At 46.1% G+C, this 17,880-nt stretch overlaps 1 long non-coding RNA gene across 6 annotated transcripts in view; it reads right to left on the bottom strand.

Moving 5' to 3' along the window:
* LOC149124729 (uncharacterized) overlaps window positions 1-14,053 on the bottom strand; it is a 315,134-nt gene extending 301,081 nt beyond the window's left edge. For all 6 annotated transcript variants that reach the window (XR_016213780.1, XR_016213782.1, XR_016213779.1 and 3 more), the window contains exons 1-2: window positions 13,923-14,053; window positions 5,332-5,402 (exon numbers count right to left, since the gene is read on the bottom strand). This is a non-coding gene — a long non-coding RNA (uncharacterized LOC149124729). The remainder of the gene's footprint in view (window positions 1-5,331; window positions 5,403-13,922) is intronic.
* Between the last annotated feature and the right edge of the window lie 3,827 nt (window positions 14,054-17,880).

Raw genomic sequence — 17,880 nt, 5'->3', positions numbered from 1 at the left:
TTTGTCTTGGGAAATAAAGGGAGAATCTGCAATGACATTTTGGTGTGGAGTGGACCAAAAGTCTTGGTGTACCGCAGAGAGATAAAGATGAGACCCAGCAGGGGAAATCTGGGAGATTCCCACCACAAGACCTGGGCAATGACAGTAGCAGAGTATCAGCAATCCTGGGGATGCCCAGAGCCATCAGGAAGGACGCCAGAGTTCTTGCAGTACCATGGGACGGGAACTCTGGCTGAGAAATTTGCATGTGGAAAAAGATGGGCTTAGCGCCTGTGAAATGTGACAGTGCATACCCAGTGACTTTCACACTCAACAACTGGGCACTGTATGTGTTGCATCTTCCTACCATTTCCTGGTATTCTTTGTAACATCCCCCAAAAGGAAATCCAGATTTTCACTCAGTTACCAGGATGCAACTAAGATTCATTGTCTGTTATTTTCAGTCCAGCAAGTGGATTCTGGCCCACGCTTCTTCCATTTCGTGCATGTAACATCTAAGCCATATTCACTGCCTCTTAAGATGCTATCTATACTGGCAAATAATATTTATCCAAAGAAAATAAATCAGAATGAAATCAATGTTTCTCCATTCATCAAAAACTCAATGTGAATATTATTTGTGATCAAGTAACTGAAGGCAGATCAAAGAACACAAAGTTTGTAAGAGCTGATAGTGGTCAATTTGACAGAGTTGAAAGCCTGTTAGACTAAGACAAATATTAGTCAGAGCAATGTTGGTCATTTTGTGTCTTAGGAGGAGGAATGCCAATGAGAAACACAGGTATGGAGACACCAGATAACTTCCCTCCCCGAGCCCAGAACAAAATAAGCTGCTTATCGGCGTGGTGAGTCTATGGTATATGGTCAGTCATATTAGCATATCTTAATTGGGAATTAGACTGTCATCGGCAGAACACATTGTAAGTTAAAAACTGGGGAGGCAAAATAATTCATTTAAATTCCAAATGCACACTTTGTTTCCTACTTCATTCCTTGAAGTGTTCCCTTTTTTCTCCTCTTTTTCCTATTATTCACTCTTCCTTCTTCCTTCTGCTTGCTTTCCTGTTTGCTGTCACAAGTGCTCCTTTGCCACAATTGTATTATGCATATTGTGATCAACTTGCACAAGTATCATAGCCGTTGGTCCATTCCTGTCCCCACTCTGCTTTGTTTTTCTCTTCCTCTGTCCCTCCCAGCATCATTCACACTCCTTCATCTTTTTCACTATCTTTCCCTCTCTGCCTTCCTTCTCTTTGCCCCTCATTTCTCTGCCACTTGTTTTCAAAAGCTCAATCCCGCATTAAGAATTAACTTAAAATAAAGGATTTCTCAGCTGGTTGGGAATTCCTTCTAGACTTGGAACTGCAGAGATTGAAAGCATCTCACAGCCTGTTGCTCTAGCTCCAAGTGTTTCCTTGACCCCTACCTTGCACACCACCGGTGGAATAGCATTATCCACTATCCACTCAGAACAGGGATGGGAGGACCGAGCTGCCGACCACATACTTGGCAGAAGCCCGCACCCGTATTATGGAAAACATCGGCTGCTCTTTGGACAGGGGCCATTAGCAGCAGCATTCCCAGCCTCACCTGTTAAATGTGTTTCCACCACTCTGCAATGGCTTAGCTCAGAGCAGCAAGTGCCCTGGTGAGCAACCTTTCCCCTGAACTTTGGGGGGAATCAAGCATGCTGTTGAACTTGGCTCATATAGCCTAGGAATGGGTACCCCACTTACTCTAGAATTGGTAGTGATGTCAGTAGGTGGTATGATTAAAAAAGAATTTCAAATAAAATGAAGTAATCATAGGAGTGGCTTTGTGTCACAGAAGATCTGGTTGAGGAAGAAACATACTGAAATATAAAGCATTTGCCAGAGTATGAAGTCAGTGCCCCAAATATGGGCTTTGGCTTTATTCCCCAAGGAGCCGGGCATCTCAACTGCAGAGCCATGAGAAGTTACCTTGAAAAGGTACTAATATTTGCAAGGAACATGTCATTATCTTAACCACCTTCTGGGAGGTGGTAGGGACCATTGGAATAATCCTTCTGCAAGTTCACATAAGTATGGAAGATCTGGCCCATGGTGGGTCTCAGAAGTCAAGTTCTATTTGGTCCCCTCAAGAAACCTCTGGGACTTGGCCCAAGAAATGACCTCCTGGGTCTCTGCAGATCAGCACCAAATGAAAATTGTCTTGGACAGTCCAGGAGAAATAGCAGTTCACTGATCGTCAAAGTATTTAAGATCCAAGGTTGGCCTAAGATGATTCAGAAATCCCAGGAAAGGTGCTGGCATTGTGGCACAGCAGGTTAAGCTGCCACCTGCAACACTAACATTGTATATCAGAATGCCTGTTTGATTCTTGGCTGCTCCACTTCCAATCCAGCTCCCTACAAAAGCACCTAGGAAAGCAGCTAAAGCTTGGGCCGCTGCCACCCATGTGGGAGACCCTGATGAAATTCCAGGTTCCTGACTGCAGCCTGGCCTAACCGCAGTTGTTGGGGCCATTTGGGGAGTGAACCAGCAGATGGACAATCTCTCTCTCTCTCCTCTCTCTCTGTCACTATGCCTTTCAAAATAAATTTTAAAAAACCAAAGAGAAGAAACCCCAGGGAGTATGGCCACCTGCCCCAAATCCACCAGACTCCCATTATTCCAAAAATTACACTTGGTTATTGAGTTTGCTTTGCTATAAGCCATAAAATGAGGAGTCTTTGGTACATCTTGCATATTAAACCATGTGGTACAAGTTGTGGGTGTAGTATGGATAGTATTCTTTTTTTGAGGGGGTGGGATGAGTTGAACATGCCCACGAGCTATGTGCTATTCATTCCTTCCACCAGACACACAGGTGCACAGACAGACTCAGTGGCCTAAAGTCCATCACAAGATTCCTACCAATCTCTGCAGTGGTTCAGTCTCCACATGAAGCTAGATTGTTGGAACCTGGCCCAACGTAGCCCTCTAAGCAGAATAGGAAATATTCCAAACTTAGCCATTTTCTGCTAGGGAAGGGAATCTGATATATAGAAATTAGGTATCCAACCAAATCGAAGATGGAGGGAAAGTTTGTTCTCTGGGTCAGGCCAACGTCGTCCTCAACCTCCAAGAAGAGCAAGGTGTGTGTCTTACAACTCTGGCCTTGTGGAACAGGTCCACAGCACAGAAAGGCAGATTCCAAATGTGGGACTTCAGCCATGAGCATTTTTCCAGAAAACCTTCCACTGTATGGGTGAGACTCGAATAGTGTTCACTGAACCCTTAATTTGTTGATAACGTTGTAAATCTGAATTTCTGATGAAAAAATGAGACCATTTACAGACTCAACAACGTAACCGAAGGGAAACATGAATTTATGTATCTGGTTACTGAATCCGTAGGACTGTGTTGTGTTCTTTAGAGATTACTGAGTCCTTTGTCTCAAAATTTGCTGGGTGATTACATCACTGCATCTGTCTTGTTCATTTCAGCTGCTTGTACAGCTACAAACTAAAGAAATAGAAAGCATCTAAATCTTGGAAAATGTTTCAGAAATACAATTTCCCATACACATGTTAATATTCGAATAATACCAAAATTACATTTTGCCTTTAACCTTAGTACAGACCATGTAAGCTATAGTCCAAAATCTTCACCTTCATCCTCTTAATATAAGGGTATTCAGAAAAAGCCGTATCCATTATACCCTTAAAGAAACTAAGGCTCATAGAATTTCAGTGGAGACTATTTCTGATTTAGTATAACCAAGAATCTCATATTGCCCAAGGCTATTCCAAGTTCAAAGATTCTGTCCCAATGTCACCATAGAAGGTTTCTCCCTTCTCAGGGCTTCTCACTTCTCAAACCAACCTAACTAGAGTGCAAAAATCATGGCTACAGCCTCAGCATGTGTACTGACCCATGGATTTAGCAAACCCAATGACCTAAAGTGCACATGACACTGCATTCCAGCAAATGACACACTGCCATGTATAGGTGGGAATATGGACCACGGCCAACATGCACAATATAAGAGGGGGCCAGGGGCAGGAGGCAGCTCATGGAGGCAAAAGTCTGAGATGGCCAATAGAAGTGAGGGAAGAGCGTTTCAGAACAAGGGACAGCATGCAGGTGTACATGGCCTTGGGGATACAGGAGCACATTTTTGAGGACAAGTCAGGATGCTGACCACACAAGCAGGTGAAGGTGGAGGAGGGAGGGGAAGAAGAAATGGAAACTGGGCCTTGGAAAGTCCGGAATGCCAGGCTGCAGAGCTTGGGCGTCATTCTTCAGATAACAGGGAGTCGTGAGCACCTTTGAGCAGAACAGTGGCCTGAGAAAAGCTGAATGTGAGCCAGAGATCCTGTGGAAGCTCCACAAATTGCCGGCTGATTTTTTTCAGACAAGAGGTGACAATAATCCAGATAAGATACTGGGGCCTGACAATGCCAGGCAGTGAAGGGCAGACTGGGGTGCAGATTCCAGGCCTCAAGGGATGTGGAAAGCAAGGGTTTTTTTTTTACCTAGCCTTTTTGTTGTTGAACTTGAGGCTGATCTCTCCTCTCTTGAAATTACCTAAAATGACCCATAAACGGGTCTCACCCGTGTTCTTCCCCCACCAGTTTGTTATATTTGAAGTCGCCACCAGGGGGCAAAATTACACTGACAACTGTAGCGGAGACCAGATCGGAGACAAGCTCATTAGGGGTATAGACACTGGGAATTAGAACAGAGTATGCATGGGAAGGGGTGAGGGGCTGAAGGGTAGCCCAGGAGGGAAACTGAGGCTAGAGGCATGAGATTCTAACAGTTTTGGGAAACGAGATGGATTTGCAAATTAGGTGAGAAAGAATGGAAAATCACATTTATTAGGTTACCAATATACTATATACCAGGAACTTGCCCTAGTAGATTTTTTGTTGTTCCTAATTTGTATGTGAAATACATGTGATGACTACGCAGAGTCTCCATTTTAGGATTCATTTATTTATTTGAAAGGTGGAATATATATATATATATATAGAGAGAGAGAGAGAGAGAGAGAGAGAGAGAGAGAGAGAAATCTTCCATCTGCCGTTTCACACACTAAATGGCCACATAGCCAGGACTGGGCCGGGCTGGAGCCAGGAGCCTGGAATTCCATCCAGGTCTCCCATGTGGGTGTTTGAGGTCCAAGCACTCGGGCCCTTTTCCATGGCTTTCCCAGGAACATTAGCAAGGAGCTAGATCGTAAGCGAAGCAGCCAGCATCACAGGCGACAGCTTATTCTGCTGTGTCACAATGCCAGCCCCCAGAGTCTCATTTTATAGCCAAGAAAGCCAAGTCTGAACAGTTCCATCACTGAGATACTCACTGAGCATCTTCTAGGTGCTAAACTTGCCTTGAAACACTTGGGATCCAACGAGTTAGCCAGCTACACCTCTCCTGTAAAGTACAAATAAAATGAGGAGGTGTGGGAGGATTAGGGCCCGGCTGGACAAGTGAAAAGTTCACAAGAAACCCGTGTACTAGATAAATCTGGGGAGACAGGTGGCAGCTAGGTCCCAAAGGGCCCGGGAGGTGATCACAAGGAATTTGAGTTTTATTTTCAACTTACAGAAAATTATTCCAACCTAGCTCCAAACCCATATGCAACCTTTGTAGAGCTGGGACAAGAGTTTACAGGGAAGCTGCCAGCTAGGCCATGAAGGTTCTTCATCAGCCATGGCTACTACTCCAGTACCGATCGAGCTCCCATCTGCTAAGGCCTGGCAGGCAGCTGAATGGCAGTGAAGCCCGGTTCACCACATGCAGAGGCCAAGATAGTCTTGGCTGGCAGCAGAGGACAAACTTCACCAGGACACCCATCTATGGGGCAGAATGTGCCGTGAGAAGCTGGAGACAAGGAAGAGTCCCAACTGGTCCTACTAGACCAAGAACAGGTGTGGAAACGTAGCCAGGGCTGGGCCAGGCCCAACCTAGGAGCCATGAACTCAGTCCAGGTCTCCCATGTCAGTAGCAGGGACCCAACCACTTGAGCCATCACCTGCTGCCTCTCAGGGTGCCATTAGCAGGAAGCTGGCGCTCACACTGGGCTCCCTTATATGGGATGCAGGTGTCCCATGCAGTCTTAACCCCTGGAAGAGCTGTTTCTAAAGGGGCTCGTTCACTCACACAGGCAGCTGGCTGGGTGATGCCGGCTGCCTCTCCCCAGAGTGAGTAACCAACGAGGGCGCAAAGCAGAAGCTGCTGTCTATTCTGTGCCCTGACTCTGGAAGTCACACTCAGACATCGCTGCAGAACCCCACTGCTCACATAAGCCAGCCCCATTCAGTGGGAGCAGCCACACAAGGTACGATTACCAGGAGGTGAGACTCAGAGCAGGTGACAGCGGAGAGCAGCTCGCCCAGGAGTGAGAGCTGCCACAGAGAGCCTGCAATCTCACGGTGATGTGTCCTTTGATTCTCCCAGCAATGACTCGCCTTCCTTACCCTGGTTGCTCCTAAGACAGACTGGCTCAGAGAAGCTACGCAGGAGGTCGCCGACACTCACAGCTGTTCTGATTGTCAAGTGCAAGTCTGACCGAGCCCTTAAATTACACAATGCTCCTTTCCTCGCCCAAAAGGAAAAAGCCCAGGTCCTCAGCAGAGAATTCAGCCTGGGAGGAAGAGAAGGGAAGTGAAACACCTCGTTCCCCAGGATTCCAGCCCTAGCTGTGGGTACTTGGGCAAGGTGCTTAACCTCTTTGAGCCTCTGTTACTTATCTGCAACATGGAACTGAGCTGGTACCTACGTAGTAGAGTCGTTTTCAGGATAAGATGGATTGATTGAAAAATTCTTAGCATCGTGCCTGACACAGAGTACATGTCATATGAATGTTTTTATAAATAATCATGAAATCAATCAGCAAGTCAATCAAGCAGCAGTACTGACATCTCTCCATACTTTTATCCCTGCCTGAGTAACCCTCGCATCTGAGTTGTGCCTCAACACTGCCCTTATTTATCAGCGTGCATCTTTATCTGACAGTCCCAGGAGGGCAAGCTGTCTAGACGGCCGCAGGTGGCAGGCAGCAGCCATTGCACACACCCACAGTGGTTAGAGGGATGTCCCAGCATGTCTCCCTGCCTTCAGAGAAGCCGTCTTTTCATGTCCCCTAGGCCTTGCACAACATCAGCTCACAAGTAACGAAGGACACACCCATGGGGTATTCACCAGGCTATTTTGGGGAATGATATCATGGCTTCCAGAGTCGCCACGAGGGCTCTTGGAGCCTCCTTGCACAGGCGGGGCTGCTGTCCTGAGTCTGGGTGAGCCCTCCTCCCACTGTGGGCTCTTCCTACCAGAGGGAGCGCTAGCTTTGACCTTGAGCAAGTAGGTGACTCTTTATATCCAAATGGTGGCTGAGAACATGATGGCCGTGACCCTTTGAAGGGGGGGGCGGTACACAATGAGGAAAATCATATCCCTTTTTCTAGATGTGTCCTCTGCTGTCATCTGCCTGATTCCAGTTTGTTCACATCACCTTCTTTCAGGTCAAAAAAAAAAAAAAAAAAAAAAAGAAGAAGAAGAAGAAAAGGAAAAAGAAAAGAGAGATGTTTGAAGGTGCCATCCATAGTAACAAAAAACTACAAGGGTTTCTATTACATCAGAAAGTCTGCTGAGGGGCCCAGGGCCCTGGGAATTTGGCAACATGACCGAGGCAGGTCAAGATTGAGTTATTTTGCAGTAAAACCACAGTTTGATTTAATATCATTTAAAACAAAATGCTATTTTTGCAAAATGAAAGGAACTACTACAGAGAATTGCAATGATCTTGTGAGACTTTCATGTAATTTTTAACTGGTTTGGCTGTTTCCTAACTGACTAATAAAAAGGATTATAAGAACATGATCATGTTTAATATCTTCAGTCCTATTTAAAGTAAAATTGAAGATCTTTTATAATAAAATTGAAAGGGTAAATTAATGATTTTTATTCCTCCCCTCCAAAAAAAATCCATTTTTATAACGTGACCTTGATCTAACCCATTCAGTAAATGGGCTCTAACAACATCAAGAGTCTGTCTAATGGGGCACGAGCAGGGTAAAGATGTTTTGGCACAAAAGCCCTGGTGTTGCCCACAATTCTCAGCAGGAAATTTGCACAATTTCAACACCCAATCTCACGGGCAGCCTCCCTTGCTGCTCCAAGGGTGAGGTCTGCAAATTCAAGCACCAAGTCTTTCCCTGACACCTGGTGTCGATAAGTGAGATGACATACCGGGCACCAGGTGCTCGCTAGGGCAAGCATGTCAGCTTCATTTGTTACCGGGGTTGGCAGGCAGAGTTCCTCAAGGCTGCCTCTTGGTCCAGTCACCCTGACGGGTGCATCAGTTAGCAGCTCACAGCGTCACTACCTCACAATAAGCCCCACAGGAGAGGGCACAGAGAGACACCTGGGAGACGGAAGTGCACCATTTGGCTTCTGTGTTTGTTTTTTTAAAGATTAATTTATTTATTTATGTATTTGAAAGACAGAGTGACAGAGCAAGAAGAGCAGAGACAGACAGACACAGCAAGAGAGAGAGAGCTCTTCCATTCACTGGTTCACTCCCCAAGTAGCCACAGCAGACAAGTCTGGGCCAGGCCCAAACTAGGAGCCAGGAACAACAACCAGCTCTCCCATATGGGAGGCAGGGGTCCAAGTATTCAGACCATCATCTGCTCCCTCCTCAGGTGCATTAGCAGGAAGCTGGGTCAGAAGCAGGGTAGCTGGGACTCAAATCAGCACTCTGATACAGAATGCCAGTGTCACAAGCTGCAGTTTAACCTGCCACACCACATCAGCAGTTCCACCGTTTTTCCTTTGTAAAAGTGCCTATATAGATATGGGACTGATGGAGCATCCTATGTGCTTATTTATTGCCTGGCTGAAAAACATCAGAAATCATTGCTTCTATCTTGATAAATACTCTTACTCTGGGTCCTTGCCAATGCCCTCTCTGCCTTCACCTGACCTTTTTACTCTTTTTTTTTCTGGCTTTTGGATTTTATACAGAATGCACAATATAGGTCAACTGATGCCAATGCAAAAAAAAAAAAAAAAATGGAAGTAGCCTCTGACTCCTGTTTCTCAACCCTTGGTTATCGCCAGGATATAGTGATGCACAAATAATTTTTTGGCAGAGGGGTCATTAGGTCCCTCTCACATTTTGGCCCTTCAGGCACCTCAGCGGAGGGTGCCACTGATATATCAGAGAAGGTTTCTGCCCTAAAAAAGCATTTGCCAATACCATCCCACCACCATCCTGCCAACAATGTTCCAGCACCAGTGGCTCCTGGACTGTGGGACTCAATGGAAGTTAGTTTCATCCAGGAGAACAGACAAGGCAGTTTGGGAGTGGGGGCAAACCGGGGGCCATTCCTGAGAAATCAGAACCAGCAATGTCAAGGGAAGCATGAGAGACTGCAGTAGCCAGCCCACACCTCCTCCAGGCAGCCAGCTGAAGTCATTCCACAACGGTTGAGATTCTATTGTGATCATGCCTCTCCTCAGCTCCCCTTCGATTGCATTAGACGACACAGAACCTCCGTAACAGGCCCAGAATATAACCACAGCACTCTGTCAAGCAGTTCCCCCAAAGGTACATCCCATCAAGGCACAACTGTTTCGCCTACATTCCAAGCCAAGATTTCCTCATCCTTTCAGCCATTATTTTGTTCAATGAAGAATTACTCAGTATTTACTGTGAATGTGGGTATGTGGCTGCTTTTGGGGAAACAATGAACGTAAAGTCATAGAACAAGCCCTCAAGGTACTTACAGATGGGGTGGGGGAGTGTACCTGGTGTTAATCAGCCATCAAACCATTATTTCTTTGGCTTAAAAACCCTGGAGTCTGTTAGGTGCTCCTGGTGCTCTCTCTCTCTCTTTATCATCTCTATCTCACCTGTTTGTCTCTCCCTCCCACCCTGCTCCACTGGCCTCCAGCTTGGCCTGGTGAGCCAGCAGTCAGGAGGCAGTCAGGAGGCCAGCAGGGGAGGGAGAGAAGAGCCAACTCTTCTGTCTGTAATTTCAATGCCCTACCTGATGGGGGCACTAAGGGAGACAGGTTCTCCCTCCAATTTCAACCCTGGAGACCTTCATCTGAGTTTATCCTATGAGGAAGCATGCGGCTTTCTCAGGAAGCAACAGCAGAGGCACCATATGTGTGTATGTGACGCACGGGCTTCCAGACGTCCCCTCTAACAGGTACACTTCTTCTGACTGCCATCCTCATCAGCGACCATAGAACAGGGAATTTTTAATAGCAGCCTTAAAGCTTGAATTTCAAAGAGTTACTCAATTCTTTAGAGAGAGAGAGAGGAGGGAAAATAAATAAAGAAAAGAGGAAAATCAATAAACACTAAAGATTAACAACTACCGTAAAGCCAGCAAAAATATCTTTGAAAGCTTATTTTCTTTACTATTTTTCAGAAGTAAGATTTCAAGGTAGTGTATGTAAATATTAGACTTGGTAGAACATGATCAAGTTGTCTTCTAAAATGATGAAAATTGCTGCTGATCTCATTGGAAGAAATGGCTTTTTAAAAAACATTTTTGTATTGCAAATTTGGTGGCTCCTGAATGCATCTTTGTGAGCCAAATGACACTGAGAAAGCTTCTGCCCTTAAAAACGTAACAGTGGGTGATTCTTGGGTTTTCTCAAAGCAGAATGTAGCCTTGTTGTTTTTATCCTTTGTGTGATACAAAGGCTATCCAACCAAAAATGCTCTGCTCATCATCACCAGAAAAGTTAGAGAAAATCGATAGGCAAGAAGAAAATTCAGGTAGTAGCAAGGGGAGTTACCTGCCCCCTTGTTCATAGCTTCGATCAAGATTCCCGTATCTGTAGTATGTGTATGGCAAAGATGGAAACTTAGACCCGCAGCGAGAAGGGACATTTATAAACAGCTAGAATCCAAATAGTGAGATTGGAAAAGCAACATCTGTCCCTCTCGCGGAAGGCCCCTCATAATTTACTACAGAGGAACGGTGAGTATTGATCTCTGCCCTTCCACTTCCTCAGCTGCCATTTATCAGTGTTTACCTCCCAGAGACTCCGTGGCAGAAAACCCGTGTCCATCAGGCTTCTTCATAACATCACAGAAAGAGCTACAGAGAAAGCTCTGATTACAATTAGCTTCATTAGGATCTCATGATGCCTTATACCGCCAGCCAGTTCTCAGGGGCCACCCCAGCCCAGGTGCTCTCTCGCTCGCACTCTCTCTCTCGGGCACAATCATGCCATCATGCCCTCTAAGGAGGAGGCCCTGGTAGAAACATCTGGCTCCATGCAAATACTTCTCATCGTTCAGCATCATGAGACTTGCTGGGCTGTCTGGGAAGAGCTTGTTTGAGAAATCAGCTGAAAATATCATATGTTAAAATAGTAGGCAGATCTCCAACTGAACATTCCCGAGATGTCCCAGCTTACTCAAGGGGCACAGATCCATTGTCATCTACAATTACATCTATTTCTTATGAAACTCATTTATCCAATGACTGAGCAGAACCATGGTGCTGGAAAGAGCCTTGAGAATCATCTGCTAACATCTCAAGCTTTCAAAAAGTTCAATACCTGAATCTCGAGTAGAAAATGGGTTTGTCCCTAAATAAAAATTTCAGAGAAACTGGTAGGGGTTCCACATGGAAAATGAGGGCCTTGGCAGTAGCATTGGCTTAAGATCCACTGGCAAGAAAGCTATGATTAATTAGTAATGGGTCCGGTAAAAGGTAAAAATCACCTGGCCTAAATTATCCCAGTAGAGCATTTGCCCTTAGGTGTGTTCACAGTCGCGTTCCATCACATGTGGCGAAGTTCTTCCTGTTACCTATGCCCTTGCAAAGCTTTTCGGAATCAGCACCACCACCCCAGTCTTCTCTCCTGGAGATGCAACAACTTTCCATCTTTTATCCCGGGACCTATTTTCCAACCCTTTAATCATCCCTCTTGCTTGTTGCTGCAGCCGCTCAGATTTCTTCACGTCTCTTTGAACAGCGCTGACCCACACAGAACAGAGGAGCCTAATGCAGACCACAACCTGACTAATTCACAATATAAAGGGATTATTGCCTCGCATCTTATTTCTCCATACAGCCTGGTATCACCTGGGCTTCCTCATCAGTCATGGGACGCCCACGCCCACTCACGGTCCCCTGGGCTCAGGCATCATCCCAGATCTTTTGTGGAGAAGACTGATAATCAGAGGTTTATCATCAAAATAAACTTGCCCGGAAGAAGTCTCCATTCAAGGGTAGGAAAGTTTGGGCAAAATAACAGATGTTTTCCAAAAAGAAAAAAAGACAACCATTTTTAAAACAAAGGCAGATGTTAAAAATGTTGAAAGGGGAAATTTAGTCAAAGGCAACATTTTTGAAAAGCTAATGTAAGCAAATCAGATACTTTAAACAAGAAGTTTCTTGGGATTCCAAATTAAAAGTCCCAGTGTGTCCCAGATCCATACCATGTCCTCCTGTCACCCCGCCATGCCCACCCCTACAGGATCTGGGTTGTAACTAACATAAAGAGAAAACGTCATGCTAACTTGAGGAAGCTAAATTTGGCAAGATAAAAATTTAAGAGGATATTTTAAAACAAGGAGATGGCTGAATTCAAACAGATACAAGTAAGGTCAGTCCAAAAGTGAGTTGACCCAAGAGATGCATGTGCCCTGAAAAGCTAGAATTTAAAAATGAGAAATATGCAGCCCGTAGGGATTTCCATTTTGGGGTGCTTCAGGAACTTAGAGAACCACGCTGAAAAGGAACCAGTCCAGATTATTCTAAAATATCTTTTGACTTGAAAGGGAGACAACTAAACGCTCCAGCTGGCTCCCTGTACTTAACCTGGCCAGATCTGAGCTTACCATCTTCTCCCTTAATTTTTTCCTTCCTCCAGTTTCTCTGTCTCATTCATGACATAGCCGATCCTCCGACGTCCAATCTCATCACTCCAGAGTAACCTTTGTTGTCTCCTCCCTGAAGTCCCACGCAATCATACGGCGGCCAAGTCATGGCTCTTTTATTCAATCATTCCCATCCCACACACTGTACCCAGTTGCTTCTTTTGAACATCTCCCTAAACTACTCCAACAGCCTTCCATCTTTTTCTTCCCCTGAAACCCACTCTACAATCTGCCAAATTTGTCCTCACCATACGCACACTCCAATTGTATCATCTCATGCTCAGAAACACCTTATGACTTCCCATGATCCCTCAATCAGTGTAAAATCTCCAACTCAGAGCTGGAGTCTACCTTTCCAGACGGGTCACTAGCTCCAGCCGACCTTGCTGTCTCTGTACTTTTCTTGGCCAGTTTTCTTTAACAAAATTTTCCAAAATGTTATACATCAAGTTTACCTTAAATGCTTGTGTTCATGGGGCATACCTGGATGAGGGTCAGAGCAGATTTCTCTAAAGCAGGGGCCATTCTCAACCAGTTTTAAGCGCTGTACAACTTAGGAAACCCTTGGATAGTTTTGGGAGAATTTTCCAATGTCCTAAATTTTATGGGAAAAGAAAAGATGCAAGTGTATGTTTTCTCAGAGGGGGTTCTCATCTCCCTAGCATTATTAAGGATCACTCAGGCCGGCATTGTGGGAGAGTCAGTAAAGCTGCTGCCTGCAACACCAGCGTCCCATATACACTCTGGTTTGAGTCCTGGCGGCTCCACCTCCTATCCAGCTCCCTGCTAAAGGCCTAGGAAGGCAGAAGAATGTGGCCTAAGTGCTTAGGTCCCTGCCACCCACATAGGAGACTAGGAAGAAGTTTCTGGCTTAGGCCCGGCCTGGCCTGGCTTTTGGTGCCATTTGGGGAGTGAACCAACCAGATGAAAGATCTTTCTCTCTGTCTCTATCTCTACCTCTCTCTCTTTGCAACTCTTTCAAATAAATAAATCAATAAATCTTTTTCAAAAATAAAGCTTTAAAAATCTTCACTCACCTAGAGATGTGTCTCACTCCCTCTCTCTCGGCAGCAAGGGTACTCCGTCAACATTAGAACCACCTGTCTACGCCCGAGTCACTCACCCGAGAGCGCTTTGCTCCCTCTCTCGGCATCAAGGATACTTCATCAATATTGGAACCACCTGTAAACCCCCACGCCCACCCCCTCCACCCCGCCAGCCGCACCGCAGCAGAGCGGCTCTGCCGCACACCACACTCCACCCCAGCACCTTCCCCAGGATTTCTCACACAGTTGGGCTGAATGTCTGCTAAATGCCAGGCCCTGTGCTAAATGCTGAGGGTAAGGGAGTGAAACGCGAGCGCCCCGGCCTTGGGGAGCTCATGCTCTAAGCCCAGTTTAAGCCAGAATTTAAACAGTCTCTGAAGAGTGCTCTGCTGGACAACACAGCAGGTGCTGTGTTAGCCTAGGCAACACTCATCCCGCAGGAGCCCAAGGTAGGCAGGGCTCCTGTCCTAGGTATCTATCAAGATGAGACCACAGAACACATTTTTTTGAACAGCTCATCAACTTAATACTAATCATTTGGACATACAGGGTGGAGGACACTGTGTTCTTCCTGTGGGCCCAAAATGGCAGAACAGACGGCCGGCGCAGTGGCCCAATAGGCCAATCCTCCGCCTGTGGCGCTGGTACACAGGATTCTGTCCCGGTTGCCCCTCTTCCAGTCCAGCTCTCTGCTGTGGCCCGGGAGTGCAGTGGAGGATGGCCCAAGTCCTTAGGGCCCTGCACCCACATGGGAGACCAGGAAAGGCACCTGGCTCCTGGCTTCGGATCAATGCGAAGCGCCGGCCACTGCGGCGGCCATTGGAGGGTGAACCAATGGTAAAGGAAGACCTTTCTCTCTCTCTCTCTCTCTCTCTGCCTTTCCTTCTCTCTGTGTGTAACTCTGACATTCAAATAAATAAATAAGTCCTTTAAAAAAATGGTGCGGCAGGTGTTAACCACAGAAAGAAGAGGCATTGCTCCTCATCCTGCATCAGGGAGTGCAGTTCTAGGGAATGGGGGAGGGGGGACAGGGTAAGGTCCAGGGCAGGGGGAGGGGCTGAAAGGAACTTAAATTGAACGATTAATAATTGTCTGCATGTATCTTTTATCTGTCCTTCCAGGGGCTCTGACAATTATTAAATACAATGAGAAGTAAAGAATTTTAATGACTCTGGGGAGGAATTAGTAATCAGTTCCAGTATGCCGTGTTAGAGTGAATGTCGTGCCTTGGCTTATGGAAAGAAATCTGAATTTAAATATTACTGCCAGAAGAGTTTTAATGTTTTATTTAAAAAAAAACAAGGTGACTAAATGTCAGATCAATTAGTGTAATCTATTTTCTCTCACAAACCCAGTACTAGAATTCTGACTTGATTTTTATAACACCTTGTTCCTCAAGAACTACTACAGAGCTGTACCCTCTGGAAACAGTTTTAAATTTGATTCTTCTTTAAAAATTATAAATACATATTTGCTCTGTATACACATTTTGTAAGATCAAATTAAAAATAGATCAAATTCAATCATAATTCCTCCAAGCCTGAAAATTACTAAGGACTCATTTGGGGCTCCTAGGTAAACTGAAGTTAAGCCATTGGTATGCTAATACAAGTGGGAGAATGAAGATTGATTTGGGACCACAAGATTTCAGGAGAAAAACCCAGTTTAAGAGTACCCAATTCACAAAATCCTGTTTCTAGACAGGCACAGCCACACAGAGTCATGCTGGACACCACGTTCTTCCACATGCAGTGGCAAATTATGAACACGACAGGGAAAAGCCATTGCCTTGCCCCACAGCAACCAGGTCTTCCTAGTCAAGACCCACACTGACGGTCACCCCACCCTCAGTCCCATGCACTCTTCTTCCTGTGAAGGGCCTGAGGGGACCACAGAGAACTCCAGGTTCCAGAATTTGAACTCTTGGGTGTGTATGTGTGTGTGTGTGTGTGTGTGTGTGGAAAATCAGTTCCATTACTACTATGTTGCTAAGCTAGGTCACAAAAGTCTTTTTCACACATACCATGAGTAAAATAGGTCTGAATTGTCCCTGTGAACAGACATGCCCTATGTTCCAAACAACCAGCTTTTGCAGTCAACTTATTCCTAGATGTCAAGAGCTCAATATTATGTTCTTCCTCGCATGTCTCCTGCCTCTCCCCCTTTGTTTGATGTATAATGAAGTCCCCCATTTACCACATGTGGACACTCACTTTTGAATTGGGGCTCACTTTATGGGCTCTCATAGAGCAACAATCCACCAGAAGACCAACTATGAAACTATCGTAAGAATACACACATTGCCATCTCACACCAGCTTTCTGGCCCTCTCAGCCGGCACAGCGACAGAAGCATCCCTCAGTGTCCATCCTGACATCAGCCTAAAAGTATGAGTTGGGGAGGCTGCGCTTGAAGGCAGAGAGACTGTTGGAAGGTTTCTTACTTGCAGTTGATGGAAGACAATGAGGGCTTGGAACAAAGGAGTGGAATTTGGGCCAAGGAAAGGTTGGCAAGAAAGAGATGCAGTAGAGGCTGAATATGGAGGAGCCATCAGCTAATGGCTCATGGGGTGGGATAGGGTCATGCAGAAGAGCTGAAGACCTAAAAATCTGTCTCTCCCAACGCCAAGGCAGTGTGCTCTTGTGTCCTTTATTCCCCTACAGAACCTCCCCAAAACTAAGCTAGAAGAAGACAGGAAACACATCTGACTCATCTCCTATCCCACTCGCATAAAGGTACAGCACCAGCACCCAGTAGTATAACCATGCATGTCTTAATGGCCACCCCCACCCCAGCCCGGAAGTGGGATCCACGTATCTCCCTTACAGCAATAATGCCAGGTGGGACTTCGAAACCTCCTTTCCTGAAGCTCCCCAGTCAGCATCCATCCTTCCCTACCTGCCATGTTCTCTGGGAGCTGTGTTTCTACACTGTGAATTAGTCACTCCTGTCTTGACTCTACTCCAAAATTTCGAGCCCTCCAGCAGCAGATTCTGGCTATGCCACCTCCATCATCACATGAGCCAATTCCTTAATTAAATCTCTTTCAGTATGTACACATCCCATTGGCTCCATTTCTCTGGAGAACACTAATACATCCTCAGTCACTGTGGGGAGCAACTGGGAGCAACTCAGACTAGACTAAGTTACTGGAATTAAGACTTATTCTATGCATCTGCTCTCCCACAATATGGCGCTGGGAGAGGAGGAAACAGCTTCTACACAGCTGCCTCCAGTTCAACCAATAAACTGTAGGACCTGCTCCTGATTGGAGGAGAGCAGCGTACTCGGCGTGTGGGTAGCAGAGTTGGGATTGGTGGAAGAGGACTATAAAGGAGGAGAGAGACAACATGCACCAGGAACATCTATCTGAAGGAACACCTGTGCAGCCCCCGAGAGAGCCGGCCGGTGGTGTGCCGCTCCCCCGCGGAAGTGGGGAAAGTGGCAGGGGGAACCGCCCTTCCATGGAGGTGGAAGGGTCGGTAGCCAACCTGGGAAGGACCAGCAGCAAACCCGGGAAGGGCCGAGCAGACAAAAGAACAGCGCAGGGTCCTGTGTCGTTCCTCCACGAAGACGGGGAGCGACATAATGGTGCCGTGACTCGGATATGAAGCCTAGGCAGGGTTTAGTGTCGTTCCTCCGCAAAGAGGGGGAGCGACAAGTCACCAGGGTTTGGGGTTGTTTTTTTTTTTTTTTTTTTGTAAAATTTATTTATTTATTTAAAAGGCAGTTACAGAGAGAAAGGGAGAGACTTAGAGAGGGGAAAGAGATCTGCCCACTGCTCATTCTCCAAATGCCGCAACTACCAGGGCCAGGCCAAGCTGAAACCAGGAACCCAGAGCTTCATCCAGAACTCCCACGCGGGTGCAGGGGTCCAAGCACTTAAGCCATCTTCCACTGATTTTCTCAGGCCACTAGCAGGGAGCTACATCAGAAGTGGAGCAGTAGG

This window comes from Oryctolagus cuniculus, chromosome 9, assembly GCF_051225735.1.
Source record: "Oryctolagus cuniculus isolate XC-2025 breed Fujian yellow rabbit chromosome 9, ASM5122573v1, whole genome shotgun sequence".
NCBI lineage: Eukaryota > Metazoa > Chordata > Mammalia > Lagomorpha > Leporidae > Oryctolagus > Oryctolagus cuniculus.
This window is presented reverse-complemented; position numbering and strand designations above follow the sequence as displayed.